General features: G+C 44.6%; 1 long non-coding RNA gene across 2 annotated transcripts in view; it reads left to right on the forward strand.

Moving 5' to 3' along the window:
* The window catches only part of LOC146856777 (uncharacterized), a 923,944-nt gene that overhangs the window by 38,640 nt on the left and 866,369 nt on the right, over positions 1–18,935 (forward strand). The window lies entirely within an intron of this gene.

The following is an 18,935-nucleotide window of genomic DNA, read 5'->3' on the forward strand; positions in this document are numbered from 1 at the left end:
AGTCATTAAATCCATCTTCAAGGACTGCATGGCCCTCAATCATGCCTCCCATATACCGTGGCTCAAATACATCAGGGAGTGTTTAGTGAACCTGGGGAAAGCATAACTTTTTTTTTTTAACCCAGAATCGTGTAACAAGAAGGACCTGGTCAGTATCAAGTAAGCATTTTTAGGTCTCGCCTTCGCAGCGCGCATGCGCTGTTAGGCAAAAAGACCTTTCGCAATCGCTTTGGCTTTTCAGCCAAAAACGTGCACACGTTCCATTGCCTTCAATGACAACGCCCACACGTGTGGCGAATCACTTGCGGGAGCGCGCGGTGCCATATGGTAGCAATTATCGCTCCTGGTGCTGCTCGCTCTCGCAAGTGAAACGCTTTCACTTCTGCCAACACTCTTTTCTCCAGCACTCGCCCCCGCCTCTCACCCCTCCCCCTGCTGCCTCCTTTTAGCGCGAGGAACGAGCTTGTTATTTTTGCCATAACAAATGCCTCTGCCACTTCAGCCCCCCAACCCGAGGTCATGAAACCAGACAGGACTGCTGCCAAGTTTTGACTTATTGTTGTCCCGCACACCGGTCACTCGAGTCAGTCCGTGTGTAGAGGTGCTGAGAGGCGGGTGCCTCTAAAGGCTGGGATGTATAATGGGAGTCAGTCAGGGGCCACCAGGCTCTGTCCGAGCCCTCCTGCTGCAGCACTTCCCGCGTGAATGTTGGTGCTATTGAAGGGCTGGTGGGGCATGGAGACACTCCACCCCAGACCGGCTGGCGTTCTCCCAGCCAACAGGATAGCTCAGTGAGTTGGGCAGCTGCTGATGACATGTGCGCAACTTGTGTGGCATGGGCTCAAATCATTGGAGGACTAACATCCTTTGGGGACTATACTTTGATTAGGGGTTGCACTGTTAGTCGCAGCACTCTGGGGTTGCAAAGCATGCACTGGCAAACACAAATTAAAACTTGTGTGCGAATTCTGGGACTTCTAGTCTTGTTTAATGCTTTATAAAACCTGACTACAAGTCCTACAATTAAAGGGGAAAAAAACTGGAGCAGCACATCACGCATGCACCTGGGAAAATTGGCAGCTATGCTCTGTCACTGAATGTTGCCCGTCATGTTACTATGCTATTCAACAGTAACGGGTTGTTGGGTTTAGAGTTGCAACATGCTTTTTTTGTTTTGCATTTGTATGCTCTGAGCTTTCTTTTAATCACTTTTGGAGTGGATCGCATCGGGTGTGCGGGGCGCTCTCTTGTGAGAGTTGTTGGGTTATTTAAATGGAAATGTGAAAGTTTTAGGAAAAAAATCCAAGTGTTCAGTTTGTATTGCCTTTTAATGTTTATATGATGCCAACATTATCCCTTGGTGGTAGAGCACTTCGGTTCAGAGAAGAGTGCGCTTTATAAACACATCGGCATGTGCGAATGGTACGGGGGCAGGTGGGCTTGCGGAAGTGGCATGGCGGAATTCCTAAATCACGGATTGGAGCGTTTTTGAGCACAAGGAGCCAGGTTTGTATCCTGGCTTCGGCTGAGCTTCATGTGATTCTGGTCAGATAGTACATCACATGGTTTCATTGCCCTGAAGCCACTCTGCTAATGCCGATTGCTTCCTCTGAGGGGTGACTGGCAACAAGCTGCCACTTTGATGCTAGTTTTGGTGCCAGAATTGGTCAAGGAGCTGTGCTGTTGCTTCTGACTTCATGTGATGTGCAGTTGCACGTCATAATTCAGAGAGGGTCCCGCTCACCCTTTCATCCTGCTGATGTCACTATTAATGGCTGCTCCTGTTGGGATGTATGACATTACAACGCGGGTTTTTACCACGCGTGCAGTTACATCGCATGCATTACAACGCATGCGATGTTACAACGCTATGCCATTCCAACGCGAGTCTTTACATCGACTTGCGCTAGATGGCGTGCTAACATTAAAGTGTAATTTACTATTCCAACTCCAGTCCACTTAACAGTAGGGAAGGTGTTGGGATAGTAAACTACACTATTTGTAATGTTAGCACGCCATCTAGTGCAAGTCGATGTACAGACTTGCGTTGTAATGGCATAGCGTTGTAACATCGCATGCGTTGTAACGCATGCGATGTAACTGCACTGCGTGGTTAAAAACCGCGTTGTAATGGCTGTTCCCCCTCCTGTTGTGTTGTAAGCTTGTAGACGGCAGCTGCCCCAGTGAACACTGGGTAGATCTGTTGTCAGTGAACAGGAGTTGCTACCGAAGGGAATTTTTGTTGAGTTGGCATTGGTCTTTGATGTTTTAGTGCCAAGTTTTTTTTGTTTTTTTTTCTCACCCCTACTTTCAACATGGTGGTTTCTTTTTTTCTCATGGCTTCAACTTGTTTACATGTTCTTGGCATTTTTGGCCAACTGATGACCCCTTGAAATCGGCCTCTTCGTATTTTCAGTTCTGGCGAGATTGCAGGGCTTAGGCATGACTTTTAACACAGCTTTAAATAGGAAGAAAAATCTGGGGGGGGGGCGTGTAATTAAGGGGGTGGCTTAAAATCACGTAAGCTAAAAATCTGTGCTTGGCACAGTGTCCCGCCCCACTGGTATTTTGCTGCTTCTGCCATTGCATCCGGATATATAACAAAACCAGTAACATTACCCCTACAACAAGCCAGTACTATTCGGTTTGTCAATGGTTGTTAGTTCCTTAAGATAAATAAGCAATACTTATGGCTTCGTTGTATAGAATATTGAAAACGCTTCTGTTCTGAAATGATGAGACTGTGAAAGAACTATATAAGGTGTTTCTTAGAAGTTACTTCAAAGGCCGTGAAGGGTGGCCCTGCTGCAGAGTTAAGATTAATTTTTATCCTGATGTGGAGGGCAAAAATGGAGAGCCCGATAGCGATCCGTCTCAGCACCTGCTTTTTAGAATTACTTTTAAGGCTTTTTCCCTCTTAATTTGTTTGCTTTCAGGCTGACTTTGCCGTCCCTTTTGTATGTAATGTCTTCTTGGTTATATAAAAGGTGACAAAAATGCTTAACACTTTTTTACTGTGGCTTTCCAACGTGCAGTACAGCAGCCACACTGCTCTACAACATAGCTTAAAGACATTGGCAAGGCCAATAGCCCTGGCTAAACCCTTATCAGATCCCAAAGGCGAGACCTATTGGCTATGCCAATGCTTGTTTAGACAGCAGTCAGTAGACAGGGAAGCTAAGGAGTTCTTGTAGCCTAGTGTACATCGTTTCATTTTGCTAAGAACTACGCAGATGATTGAACCTTATTTACTGGGGTTTGTGTATTCCTGCGATCGATTTCTATTGACCAGGCCTTGGTTTGACCTTTTTCATCTTCATCTCGCCCACCCAAAAGGGCTGTGTAAGTGGCAGAGGCTGCTGCCATGCGGTAGCAAAGGTAAGTCTCCACAGGATATGCTTCATTTTTTTATGTATTGAAGTTTTTATGACTTACCTAGGAAGTCTTTTATCATCTCGATCTTAAAAAAAAAAAAAAAAAAAAAAAAAAACTTTAGGCAAGTGCGTCCCGCCTATATCTTTTTAGGTCTCGCGAGCCAAAGGCTCGAAGAGACATTTTATATGTGGGATTTTCAAAGTGCTACCCACAGTCTTTTAGCTGGCCTAAACCTTGAGTGCACGATCACATGCACGTGCACAGCTGCTCCTCTGCTCATTGCATTCCCCCGTCCCTTCTCACCCAGCCCTTTGATGCTCTGCTTGATTACTTTCACTTTTGCCGCTTTGATGTTTGATCGCAAACGCGATCACTTCCGCTTGTTTTACTTTAATTTGGAGCGTGGTGCCCGCTTCAGGGAAAACGCTCTGTTTGTTTATTTAATTTTTACTTTAATTCAGAGCTTCTCACCTTCTCCTTTCGGGCGAGCACGTCGGAAGCAGATTTTATGATTCCTTATTAAACTCGGTGTCTGAAGTGCGATTAATGGCAGCTGAAGGCTGCGATCACAAATATGCCCGCGCGCAGTGGGTCACTGAGCTCCTTGTTGAAACACGGAAATAGAACTGGACCCCTCCCTCTTAAACGCTCCTGATTGTAACGCCTTGAGACTTGCTCCAGAGCCTGCTCCAGGCACACAAGGACGCCTCAGGACGCTATGGTGACCCAGGGTTATAATGCATGTATGTGCATGCATCACCAACGTAGCATGATGCAGCTGCCATTTCGTTTTTTAAAATTTACAGTTCCAAGATTGCGAAAGGCACTTGCAGGGGTAAATGAAAAAAGTGAACTTAAAAATGTGTGAAAGCGATGTTTAATAAAGAAACGGACCAGCAGCAAAACCACTCGCCATTCTAAGAGACTCAAATGATCGAGAGGTTTGAAAACCAGTGTACTCAGCAGAGAAATCATGGTTCCCCCACTTTCTTTTAATCACCATAAGTTTGAGGTTGCTCATTAGTAGGGAATACAATACTCTCCTTCTAATGCCTTATCTGAAAATGCAGCTTGCTCATAGTGAAGCCTCTGCGTTTTAATATTATTTCTTTGGCTTCGTAAAGCTGGCCTTTAGCTATAATCCTTCCCTTATTGTGCTACATGCCCCTTCTAGTAAAAGTAAATAGTTAACGTTTTTTGAACCGGCGTTAACCTTGCAGTGAAAGCACATAATCTGTTGGCTTTCACCCAGCTTCATGTTATGCTTGAAAGTTGTGTTTCCAACATTTTCTCATTAAACTGAAATCGGTGTGTGCAATGTTAGCATGCTTTGCTTGCATTTCGAATTAAAGCAAATAGCCAGGACTCATTTACACATACAAATCTTACTCTTGCCAAGGTTTCATGGTTGCAAACCTATTTTTAGGGTAGAGGTCTGGTCTAGCACGCGAGAAGTGCATCTTGGGTTTAATTTCTGGGTGGGTGTGCAGTGCTCTCCCCTGGTGCAGACCTCGCAAGCCATGGGATCTCCCTGGGTGTAGTAGGTCTTTTGTGCCAGGGAGGTTCTGCTCTTCCCCTTAACTTCTTACTGCGAAGGCAGTGACATCTTGCCTTGAGAGCAAACTGTAATTAATTGACGCTGGTGCTTGCTATTTCTCGGTCTGAGGTTCTCGAAGAAGAAATGGGTTGGAGTTGCTGGGTCTGTTTTCTTCCTCTCGGAGGTGTGACCGAATCTACAAGTGCCACTTACTCATACCAAGAGTGTCAGCCAGCAGCACTTTAAGCACTCAATGTAACTAGCAGAACGGTGCTCAGCAAGTGCTCTAGAAAACGTTATGTGCCCGATTCATTAAGCCCTTTTCGTTCGCAAACAGTTTTATGGTCATAAAATGATACTTAACCGGGGGAAATGCACTCTGAAATTAATGGTATAAATGACCACAAGAACACAGAAATAGGAGGAGCAGGTAGGCAGTTTGACATGGGAGTTAGTAAAACCCAAATTCATTAACTTTCAGCCAATAAAGTCTCTTTTCCAGCCCTTTCCCACCCTAGAACCAATTAGATTTGCTCCAGCAAATGGCTGAAATTAAACCGTTTCCGGGGTGTGAAGGTGAGGGGACCCTCCCCAATCTTCATGGGGGTGTGAAGGAGGGGTTTTCTCCATGCCAAAAATACAACTGCGTATTTTTGCCGCCGTTTTAGTGTGTAATTGTACCCATGCTAAAAATTTGCATGTGGAAGTAGTGACTCCTAAAATGTCACACGACCTTGCCAGTCGATTGTCTGGTAGACTGTGATTGGCATGGCCTTCTCGGTGTAGTAGAAGCAATCTTTGTGAACAGCGAAAAGTAGAAAATCTGCGCCCGTTCATAGGAGTGTTTTTACGAGCACAGATTTTCCACTTCCTTTTGTAAATTGGTCCTACTGTATTCCGATTTGACTTGCTTAGCTGGAGGAGAAAGCAGTGAAGTTAATTTTCACCTTTGCCCTCCGGCACCGGTTACTAGTGTTTTAGAATCAAGAGGGATGTGTATACTCCTTTGTTTATATAGTTTGGAACTCAGTTTCTGAACTCTTCTCTGCCGGTGATGCCCATCGCACACTGATGTCTGGATACAAGTAAGGGATTGGTTTAGCACTACATACCATACAGCAATGTATGAGTACTTGTAAGCATGTAGGGCGTTAGGGAGTTTGTGGTTGGCAGTTGGCATCAGTCTCCTAAAATGCACTGTTGATGATTACAACTTGGGTGGAAGCCCACTGTGTTGGGAAATAAGGAAGAGATCGCCTTTAATACCAAAAGGCCAATTGCACTCTCTTAATTTTCTTAGTGCTTGCCCCCTTTCGCTACCAATGATACTCATAATCAACTCACTTTCCATTCGTAAGTGGATTCAATTTAAACCCCCAGGATTGTGAGCACATAAATTGTATTAATTACCAACCTTTTTGTTTTTCTCAGATGTACATTTTTGTCCTTTATTACAATAAACAATTTTCCGACCAATTGCAAACCACTGTACTGACTCCAAGACCCTACAGCAAATGAATAGTTGTCAGGAACTTCGCTAGCCAATCCACTGACACGAGGTCCGCCAGCCAATCCAGGACAATCGCGCTTTTTCCATCTCAAATAAAATATGTTTTAGCTTACTTGATTGGTTGTGGACACCTTGTGACGCAAAGGCTCGTCTTTTTAACCGTAACATGGAATAAATAAGAGTAAGTAAGTTAAAGGCAGAACAGCAAATTGCTGTGTTTTGGTCTGTGCTCTTATTTAATGGTTCCTGACTATGTGACATTCAACGTGATATTGATAGCGACCACAAACGATAACAAGCATTTGCAATGCAATAGGTCTCGCATTTACACAAGTTTAAGTTATTGGCATTGTAAATGCCTTTTATTTATGGTTTAAAAACAAAAATAAAAGGCATTGTCATTTGGAATGTCAATAGCTCAAACTCGCGTAAATGCGAGACCTATTGCATTGCAAATGCATGTTTTTAATGCTTTCAGGTAGTACAGCTTTCCACGTGCTTAGCTTTTTTAAATCTGCACTAAGACTTGGAACTAGCTGTGATTAATGTGTGCGTTTTAACGCTCTTTCTTTGGCATGCTGCACTTTGTAAAGTTTGGTACATTCTGATTGCTAATTAACTGCCCATATTGTCTTTATATACAGTCTGTCAGTAATCCAGAGGCAAGCTTTTATTTGAGGTAGTTTTGATTTGTATTTATTTTGTGCTTTTATGGATTTTGGGCAAGAAACCGAATAAAGTTGATTTGATTGATTGACTATCAAAATCAGATACCACTTACACACAATAGTTTGAAATATGTGCCCAGAAATTCAATCTAAACTTACTGTTTCCCTCCGAACCCCCTTTGCGGTTTCACAGTTCGCGCATTCTGCCTATCTTGCTTCTAGTTATTTCGACTCGCTGTGCACAATGTCACCGCAACTGACAAAGGTCAGTCAAGGCGATGATGGAACCAAATATAGGGACAACCATTCGATTTTTTTAACACGGGGTAGTGTGCGGCTGGACTTACATTTTTGGGGAAACACGAGGCCTTACAAAGAATGTTGAAAGGGAGGAAATGAGACGGATGGGGGAAGTCAAATGGGAAGTGTGGGAGAAACAAAGATGTACGGCGAATCATGGGAGGTTGAGATGTGACAAAGACGTGGCAAAAGGACAGGTGGGAGACAGATAAGAAGAAGAGCAGGAGTGCGAAAAAAAGAGAAGAGTGATGTCGAGAAACCCCTTCCTATAATGGAGCCATAAATCCTGTAGGTCCTGCCTCACTGTCTCCGGGGTGCACGCTTCTCCCCCAGTGATGAACTGCCTGACACTTGGGTGTCAGACTTAAATACCCTAGGCCCAGTCAAGGGCTCCCATCCTCTTCTTTAGATTGTCTGCGCAGCATTAAAAATCCCGGTGCTCTTGAGGTCTAGAATGAGTTAACATCAACGACCTCAGATTTATGCTGATTCCTCCTTACAACTCCTAGTGGCTCAAGAAAGATCTTCTAACATCTGCACACCCTGATACCATTGACGCCGGGGCGGCTGGAGGGGGACAAAAAAGAAGGCTGCTGCTTGCTGCCTGGCCTCTGTCACAGGAAGGGGAGCATGGGCAAAAGGTCTGTCACATCCCTGGTGGAACACTGGAGCTGCGAGTAGGACCACACACTTCCATACGCATTCCGAAAAGTAAGGGTGAGTGGGCTAGGAATTATTTTTCCCTGCTCTTGTGTTAGGCAAGATATAAAAAGATGGCATACCCCTCCCCGGGCTTGCTTTTATTATATACAGAGATGATGTGGCTCAGGACTTACGGGCAGATGTATCATTGTAGCAGTTTGCGAGTCCTTAATAGCGATTTTTAGAGAATCTCTATTAAGGACTCGCAAAATGCTATGTAAGTAGTAATCGCAATAATTTTTGCGATTTCCTAAATATTCCTTAATTGCGTATCGCAAATTGCGCATGCAATTGCAAGGGTTCCAAAAGGACACCCTGGTGCACCCCTGGAAGGTGCATGTGTGCACATGTGGCGCTCATACATGCCCTAAGGGCATGTATGTGTGCCACATAGCACTTTGAAAAATGCTAAAAAGTTAATTTTTCAAAGTAATCGCAAATTACCACCAACTTGAAGTTGGTGGTAATTTGCGATTCCTTACAGCAATATCGCAATTTGAGATGGCTACTAGAATAGCATTGAGGGAATCGCAAATTGCGATTTTCTAAATGCTTGCGCAAAATGGAGAATCGCAAATTTTGCGATTTTCTTATTTTGCGAGTAGGTTTTTCTTTGCTACATTGCACATAGCTAAATTGCGATCGCAAACGTTTGCGATCGCAATTTAGCTTGATACATCTGGCCCCATATGCTGAGTGGCCGGTTTTGAGGCAGTGTTGTTCATGGTTAGCCATTTGTAGTGGCACGGTCATCAAACAATGGACTAGAATGTGTTCCAGAGTAATTAGCACTAGCTAAGATGAAACAAAGCTATGCATCCATCATGCATTTTTAAAGAAGGCACCCCAAGTGCAATGATTTTGCCCAAAGAAGGGTCACATACCTTACCATAGTACTGAAGATGCTCCTTAATGTTGAGGATCAATAGGGCCGCAACATGTTTGGAGTTGCCTTTGTTGCCTTCACAGAGGGGGCGTCATCCAGCTGTCGAGGCTGACTTGTCCTTTTTGCTTCCGGAACAAGGTCGATTTGCATGTGGTTGGTCCATTTCTGTAGTGGGATAGTTTTCAGAAAGACAATACATAAGATATAGCACAGGGAAATTACCAGTAGCTGAGATAAATTCTTGCATCCTACCTGTCGCATTGTTTGTTTTTCTCAGTGAAACATGACAAGTTCTATAAGTGTACCTAGAGTTGTCCCATACTTCATTGAGCTGAGGGTGCACCTCTATGATGTGGTGCAAAAGGATGACAAAATTCTGTAGTTGCTTGAGTTGCTCTGCAGATAGTACTTGGCCTGTCAGTTTTGGCTAGACTGTCATTTTAGGGTGAGACTAAGCAAAACAACCATGGACCGATATTGAGTTAAAAACTAACTATCAGTGGCTGAAATCAATTTAAGCATTCAAATCATAATATTTAGGTCTCACCTGAGAGAATGCATGCGCTGTCTGTCAATTACAAGATGTTTTGTATTAGCCTAAAAGGGGCTTGGAGACCACCTATTGCTTACCATTCATTGGCTTCATTCTCAGTCCTATTTGCTGGCTCCTAGTAGGTCAGTCTGTGATGGTTTCACTACAATGTATTTGTTTCTCTCTTCCGTGGAGTATGGACCAAGTACTGACCACTTTTCTTTGATTAGTGTGCTTCCGCTTCTTGTGCTGGTATTGAGGTAAATTTTTTCCCTTCTTACTCTTTCATCAACGTACTTGTTTCCCCCTTCCTCCTCCTGCTTCATTGTTCGCCATTTGCTGCTTGCCCTTCTCACCTTCTTTGTTGTAGCTTGCCCTTCATTGCTTGCTCCATCATTATTGCTTCCACCTTTGCCCCTGTGTCATTGTTTGCTGTCGTTTTTACTTTTCCTGTGGCCCCTTCTTTGTTATTGCTTTCCCATAGTTTCTGGCACCATTCTTATGGATTCCCCTGTCAATCCCTCTGTGTTGTTTCTTGCCCCAGGACACGCACCACCATCACTCCCCCACCTGTTGTTGTTAGTCCTGTACTTTCCAACCTTGCCTGACACTCCCCCATGCCCCACCCCTTGATGCTTGTCCCGCCTCACCTCCATCCCTACTGACACAAAAAAAATGGCAAAACCAAATTGCACTCGAGCTATTTGGCTATATCAATATGTGTTTTTTACCAATGTTGTTCAGCAGTGTGGTTGCAGTGAAGAATGAGTGAAAATAAAATAATACCTATAATGCAGCCAGCATTTTGCTTACCCTGTGCCCCTTTCAGCGGCGTTGCTTGCCTTCACCCTTATTGTTCTCCATGTCTGCCAACCCCTTGTTCCTTGTTCTGTGACACCCACCACCACTCCCTCCCATTATTTCTTGCCCTTTCCCCCACTGCCTGCCCCTCTTCCACCTCCCACCAATTGTTTCTAGCCCTGTCCCACCCCACCTCTCCTGCTGCAAAAAAAAGCCAAAGCCAAATTGCTTGCAAGAGCGATTTGGCCTTTATCATTGTGTCTTTTAGCCAAGTTGTTTAGCTGCATAGCTACTGTGAAGAATGGTAGAAAATAAAAAAGCACTATGACTCAGCCAGCATTGACCGCATCAGAGCGCTTTTTTTTTTACTTTCAGCCATATTGCACAGCAGCTGTGCTGCTGTACAACATGGCTTAAACCAATTGACAAAGTAAATAGATCTTGCATAGGGGAAATCTATTGGCTTTGCCAATGCTTTTTTGTCATTCTGAGTGAGACATTAAAAAGTGTAATATGTATACCCAGACATAGGTACCCTAGTTCAGTACTTACTTATGACCCAACTGCACAGATGAAGCCAAACCAGGCTGAAACATCTCTGTGCTTGTCTGTGCCCAAAACTGTCTGCAGTTCATGTGTTCCAGTATGGAAGCCTCGCAGTTTGGGCTGCACTTTCCCCTACTGAGGTTGGGTCAAGGCTAGTTTGCATATTGTTAGTCCCTGCCTGTAGAGAGACAGTGAGCAAATACAAATTGATAAAAACTATTCTGACTAATTATCAATGGCTGTGATTAATTCAATCACCCAACTCATCACGTTTTTGCTTTATACTTGTTTGAACTGTTGCCTCTATTGTATGACTGTAAATACATCCAAAAATTACTGACAGCCTTTTTGGATTAGTTCTTCCTGAGCACTACCATTTAACTGATAGTTGGGGGTGGAACTGCATTTTCTAATATTAAAGGTGATGAATGTTCTGGGCAGGGCTTTCCCTTTTGTTTGTCTCTGGTTACAGCTTCTGGAAAGCTGGTGACCCGCAAATTATCAGAACTCACACTTTATTGTGTCTATGTTTTGGATTCTCCTGTTTGGAGCCAGCTGCATTGCACCCTGCTGTGGGACACACCACTATGAATGATGGCTGTGTCTAGTTAAAAATTACTTTTGAAAACAAAACCAACCAAAAGCTCTTCTGAAGCCCTTTACAGTGGATCTACACCCTGACCAGAAAATGTGTGGAAATATGGGATCCAAAGAACCCCACTTTCTTGTAGTAACAAGGTCTTCTTGACCTCCACAGAGGTGCTCTGGAGACCACTGGAAAATCTGCTGTGCAACCAGGACTGCCCCATGAAGATACGGATAAGCAAACATAAAAGTACCATCCAGCGGGGAAGGTCAGCCACCAAGATGACTAACCATTACCTAGAGGTAGACCACAACTGTGACCAGATTGCATGGACAGTCCTAGAATCTAGACGCTCATGGAGCATGCACGCACTTCTACGACAGGAACAACGTTGGGTCTTCCGATTACGCACTAATGTTAGGGGGCTAAACAATGAAATACCCTGGGTGCAACAGTAACCTTCCACACAATACAAATCATAGAACCGATGTGCTGCACCCATATGCACCTGACTGCTACCACCAACAGCCTTGTCCACCTCTGAGCCTGTCCTTACTTTATCCCTAGTCTTTCTCGAATCTAAGCAGACCACTATCTCTCCTTCTGATTTATCCCCGTGGGTTTATACCAACGTCGGGGACCACAAGGAGCCCTAGCGAGCTCATATGTTGCGAGTGAACCATCACCATTCAGGGTGGGAATGCAGTCAGGGTTATTCGCAGATTTTCACCTTTCTTCTACTGTGCCACCTTATGTAAACACTACACCTACATTAGGGGCCACTGCTCCCCGATGTTCAGACTGCCTTCACCTCAGGCCCCGGAGAGTCTTGGTCCCCATAAACACACAGACCACTCTTTACACATGCGCACTTATGAATTTAGCATATTCCTTATGCACCAATGTTGATTCTCAAGCCCGGGGAGCAAACGGGCCACTACATGCGCACTAACGAGCCATCCACACCTCATAAGTATGCGCGATCTTTCTCAGACACTACCACCTGAGCATGCGCATTAAGATCTGGCCATGACTACACATAACACGTACACCAGCAGTAAGGAGGAAACGCCTCCACTAACCATCCCGAAAACTATGAATACTACACGGCTGCCACACACATTCAATGCAGGGAGTCACTGGTGGAGGGTAGGTGCTAATGAGCCGGCACCCGACGCAACCGTGAGTAAGAACCACCGCTACGGTGGAGGACTAAACTTAACCAACTTAATGCAATGGGTTTTACCATTATGTCCTGTCATCCCGCATTTGACTGTTACTGGTATGTCGTCCTTTCTTGGACTCTCTCCCTCGTCTTCAGCCAATAAGGTGCAGGCATCCAGTGGACACTAGCCTTGGGAGATTCTTCCCCTAGCTGTGAGGGTAAGCCAGGCTCTGCATTTTTAATTTGCTATTACGAGTACAGTCTAGAGAGTGAATGGCTGCGATCCACATATGCAGCAATCGCGGATGAAGCGATGCATAGATGTACTAGTAATGGTTGCTTGGCACAACGATAGTGGGGAACTCAAACTCCGACTCTCCCGGGTGTAGCCCGCACCATACACCACACCTATGAAAATCGTAAGAGACTTCTCTGTTTTTAGATCTCGGCAACAGCAACCATCATCGGGGGGCAAGCGGGGGGGTCCTCGAGCACAGTGGACATGCTTTCTGGCATTACGCTTCTGAGGGATCCCCGCTGCTTTCCACAGGAGGTTGTTGATGACTGTAACAAGTTACGATGTAGTCACTATAAGTCTGTATCATTATGTTTTTACTGTATGTTGGTGCAATATGTCCTTTCGGCGCTACTACGTATAACGTGCTACGGTTCACCGAGCACCTATGCCTTGGCACGTTTTGACACAGGAAGTTTTTCTCTTTTATTTGTCATCCCCCTTAGGTACTTCTTTGTTTTGGGCAATCTACAGTCGAGATTTTAACCTCACAGTAGGGAACAAAGTTCTGTGGTTAGCCCCAAGATACCGCTCACTTATGCGGGTTACCATCCTCACTTCGGAACCCCATTTTCACGTGCACTATCATTTCAACTGTTAGGTCCTGAAGAAACGCCACTGATCACTTAGACAAACCAGGTGTGAAGCATGTCGACCTTGTAATAGTTACTCTGGTACATTTACTGTGAGGCTTACTCACTTACCTTCGGGTTTTTAGTCTACCAGGGTTACCACGCAATTAAAAGTTCTTCCTGTGGATACTCCTAGGCAGTTTTAATTTTGAGCATCTTTCACTGCACGCACTTCAACACTTCCACCACTGGATCCACCCCAAACTCCTGCAATCACCTGACGGCTTTTCTTTTAAAAGATCTCTGTGAAAGTGACCCTTCGGGGGACCCGTCGGGCATTGCATCGCCGGCCCGACGAGGAGCAAAGGCCTAATGATGAAGCATGACATCCTTCAGGGTGTGTGAGGGCTACTAAGAGGCAAGACTCGGCCCTTCCCTTTGGGATTGGATCCTTGATAGTGGGGATGTACCGCTGCCTCTTTTTTTCCTCTTCCTCTCACTATCTACTTTACTCTTAATCTTTCCTTTTGATGAGTGGGTGACACTTTGCACCCTGATCTCAGAACAGTGTCCCCTGTGATTTAACAAATATTTTATTTCATCAAAACTCGCTTTTCTTCAATATGGCATATAAAGCCACTTCCACGTTTGTGAGATCAAACTTCCAGTTGTACAAGACTACCACTTTTAATAAGTACTTCTCAGTGAAGTGGCAAAATGTGCCCTGTTAATGTCGAAGCATCCACATAATAAAGACATACACTTTTTTGAACTGTGAAGAGACTTAGTCATATTTTCCATTATATGATTTACATAGCAAATATTCTCAGGGCTTGGCTCGTACACGGGTCGAAGATCAAACGCAAACCCTTGGATTGGCTCAGTCTCGGCTTTCCCTGTTAATGGGCCATGCTGTAAAGGGGTCCCCCGGTCTCTGGGCACAGTTCAGAAGTGAACCGTATCAATATTGTGACAGATCACGTATTCCAGTAATGCCCGACAGTATGCCTTAAGATCAAAAGACTGGTGCTGCCGACGAGGATCTGAAATAGATGTTGTCAATGTAATAGATAACTCAGACTGACCCGGAGGATGCAACTATTCCCACAGACATCAGCAAAAGAAACTCAGCCCTGATGTTGCAGCTGCTACTGCAGAGCGCCTAACTACAGTCAACCGAGAGGGCCACCGCTGATGCTGGAGTCAAGTACTGCTGCAGACACGCCTCCACGAGACTGTCCTTCAAGCCTTGTGGTGATCGAAGCTACTACCACTGTGGTTCCTCTTGAAAGAGTCAAGCCAGGAGGGTGGGTGTGTAGCCCGCTTTTGCCACACAGTCCAGACTACTGCAAGCAACCAATAAGTAAACCACAAGGCTCAGCTGAGATGTGCGGGTGACCTAGATGCACCTGCTTGAGACTATTTTCAAAAGGCAGAAGAAACATTAGGCTGCTCATCGAGCAAGCAAGAACTTTGAGACCATCTACAACTGAGCCTAATGTTTACTGAACCTGTAGAGGGTTGGGGATGGTAATTGCAGGATCTCGACCATAACAAGAGGGAGAGCGGTTACAGTGAAGGTGGGGGAGGGTGCAGCGCCTTACTGCTATAACACAGCTCAATACAACCCTGTATGTTGTATTCATCAGTCTGTAGTATTTAGTCCTCCTGTGATATTGAAGCACTCTCTTTTTTCAAAAAACTGGGCTGGACATTATTGTGTCTGTTGGTTGAGTTCTCAGCTATTGTCCCCCACAGTACTTCCATTAGAAGTGCAGAAAAGGTTGTACGTGGCCCGGTTCGCAGAGCCATAGTAGGACCAACCCCAGGACACGAGTGGAAAACCACCTCAACCACCAAGATTGGGGCCCCGTATCCACGCAGCCCCCACCACTCAAACAGAGGCTGACGGGAAAGGTAAATAGTTCCGTTTAGAATCTGGAGTTTGAATTAGTGGATGAGGCTAGATTTAGAATAAGAGGATAGGGGTTGGGGTTATGTTTGTTTGTAGGAGTTATTAGTCAGTTTAAGGTAAAAAATTTGGGCTGAAACCAGGTTTGAGTTTGCCATTTGGGTTGGAGGTTGTGGCTGGAGTTATTTCAGATTGGAGTAGGTATCGGAGTTTGGCTACATGGTGGGTTTGAAGTTTCTGGTTATTAGTTTAATTTAGGGTAGGATATTGGAGTAGGGGTTGAGATTAGAGGTACGAAATGTGGGTGAGGCTGAATTAACCTTAGGTTTAGACATTCATAGTTCATTTCAGAGGGAGAGCCGAATTGTTGCGGCACTGTCTGAAAATTTTTCTAGAGTTTCTGTGCATTTTAAAATTACAAATTTGAATCCCATGCAAAGTGTACGTAACCGGGACTCGGTACCAAGGCCCTTAGATTCGACTGAGGAGGAAATACAGCTCTGAAATTGGCTCTGGATGAAGTCTAAACCCCGGACCTTGTTGTTTTACCTGAGCAAAGTGACCACTATATTCTAAGTGCCTGTAGATTCGCAGTATGCGCATATGATTACAGCACGATTTCCTTCTTTCTGATTTTTTTCATCTTGCATATTTTGCCAAGTTATTTCGCAAAATTTAGAATACGGGGATTGAGCTCAAACACGGTTTGCAGCCAATTCCTGCATTTCTGTGAAACATGTTATATGGCTGGGAATTATGAGGTTGTGGTGTGTACTGTTTGAGACTTGTTGTTAGGAGTTTGGTCAGCCATTGAGGTAAGCACTTTTTCCCCCCCCAATCCGATGGCTTGCCACATTCATCACGCTCCTCTCCATTGCTTAAAACTCAGTATGGGCGCAATCAGAGTCCCGCGATGGACCTCGCTGCATCTCTCGGGTCCTCTGTCACTGTCCTCGGGTCTGAGTGAGAAGAAAAAGCACTCTCCCGCTCTCAATCCATCCTCCCTTCTACCCCTGGGGATGTTTGATGGTGGCTGCATTCGTCATCCTGCCCCTTTCTCCCTTATCTCGGCTCGTCGGCGGGTGTAAGGGGTCGGGCTCTGTTGTGCCCATCACTCTTTGTAAGTGCCAAATACTCCTCCTTTTATCCGTCTGCCTGCTGAGTTCCCTGTGGACTTCTCCTTGGCTCTCCCTGAAGGACACCGAGAGGCCGGACCAGCAGCGGGGTGCGTGCGGTGTTGTGGAAATAGGAAGCGTCATTAACACAATATTAGCATTCTAAATGGAATATTGAAATTGTCACAGGCCGCCAAAAAACGTAGATTGTAACGATGGATTATCTACTTATTTTCTACATTAAAAAATAATTAATTGTTTAAAGCAGCAACCTGAAGAAGACGGGGTCGGTGTCTACCTTTGGTGAAATGTAGGTTAGACGTGTTAATGGCTTTTTTTTTTTAAATGCAGATTTATATATCGCGAACTCGACCCTAAGGTATTGGAGCGCTTTTACATGAGCACCAGTTACGTTCCACAAGGACACATTCAGGCACAGGGAGATTAAAGTGATTTGCCCAGAATCACAGGATGTGGACGCGACTCCGAGGCTCGAACCTTGGTTTCCAGCACCAAAGTCGGCAGTTTAGCCGACGGACCACACCCTCTCCCCAAGAGGGTTTATTGCCCATGCTCACTGACGTTATTAGCTATTACTTTTCTTTCCTCCTCACTATGCACCCTCACTTTTCATTTGGGCTCACAATTGTGACGCAGGAGATCAGCAGCTGTTAACACCTTAAGCAGAATGTGCTAAAAGCGAATAGACGTAGATTGCAGTAACAACCTGGCCCTGAATAAAGATGCTTATAATGACATCATTGATGTACCCGATAGGCTGTGAATTCCTCCATGTGCCATTACACCCAGCAACAGAATGGTTTCTTGAAATTCCTGGTACTGTTATTTTATATTGCCATCCACCCAACGTCCAGAAAAACAGGGACAATTTCTTCTTTAACTGCTCGTGTCGTCATCGCGCTTTAAATGGTTTCGGAGACCCTATAGTTTACCAATATTTTTGTGCTCAGTTAAAAATATTAAAGACAAACACATGATACCGAAAACTAGGAATGGGGTAGTCAAATTAAACAGCCTCATAAAATATCAACAAAACAATCCACTATTAACCCAGATAAAGTTATGTAACAAGTACAGTTCCAAGGATACTGTGTAATTGTTTAGCTGTGAAAGGATGGCAAAAAACACAATAATGAAATGTAATTAGCCGAACCTAATTATACCTTTTAGATCAACTGCAGAGAACACTAAAACAAAACTTGCACAGTGCAGGGACAGAATAAAGACTTTCCCGTCCCTGCCCCGCCCCGCCCTCCCCTGACCCGCCTCCCAACCCCCGTGCCCCGGCTCCTCCTGTCCTGCAAGTGCACTCACTTAGTTTTAAAGGGCAAGTATCTGCTTTCTGTCCCTATTGATCTAGTCTATTGGTACATGTGTGTGCATGGCAGTTCATGCTCATGAGTGCATGCACATGCGCGTCGAGTACTTTCTCTACATGCATATGTTCTAATATAACTAGAACTACAATTAATTCTCCAAAAACAGCTATGATATATAATTATGGGCCAAAGCCTCAGGCCATATATATATTGTTAATGGCCTTCTCTCTTAAGCTCGAGACACAAGTGAGGGCTTAAACAAGAGAGAGGACCTTTTGAAGACTGGCTAAAAACAATTAGAACAAACCATCCCCTGAAGGATTAAAGTTAGATGTTAAACAGGGGGAAACAGAAATACAAACATTGGAATGTTTGGAGCGAAGCGCTATACCAGCCAGTATTGGATCTCTCACACTCATTGGCTCCAACAGAGCTCCCCGCAGTCCAGATTTCTGATATATTATGATAGCATGCTGGTGTGGGCTATACAGGTTGCCCAGTGCCATCTCCACAAATTGAAACTTTGAGCCACAAGTGTGGGTCCGCAATGGGCCTGGGGGCTTTTAACAACCATTACGGCATGAGGCAAGACTTTCTATAATGCCATTAAAACATTTCCCAACAGAGGAATGCTAGAAGTTAGACAGGGAGAAACAGAAATCTAAATATTGTAGCCCAAAGCCAATAGCGCCCATTACTGGCCCTCAGCAGCACAATTATTTTAAATGGAACTGTCAAGATTCGACTATTCAAATCTAGCTTTATAACTTGCTGCCAATTACTATACCAGTCCTTGAATCCTTCCCTGCTGTCGGCATTCGCCATAGACGAGGGCCTATTATGAGAGAGAGGACCTTTAATGACTGGTATAGTGAGAGGTGGGGTATTACTTTTGGAATATTTCAGACACTTATGGTAGAATAGTCTAAATGAAACAGGAAGAAACAAATACTAAGATTGGCATGAATCAAGTCTGGGTTCTCTATTATTGGACCTGTGTGGCCATTAACTCTGAAGTGCACGCACTCACCACCTAGCCTTCAGAATGCTGGATGCGTCATTCTTGCGATGTATGTGGACGTACATGTGCTGG

This window comes from Triturus cristatus, chromosome 3_2 (assembly GCF_964204655.1).
Source record: "Triturus cristatus chromosome 3_2, aTriCri1.1, whole genome shotgun sequence".
In the NCBI taxonomy this organism is placed as follows: Eukaryota; Metazoa; Chordata; class Amphibia; order Caudata; family Salamandridae; genus Triturus; species Triturus cristatus.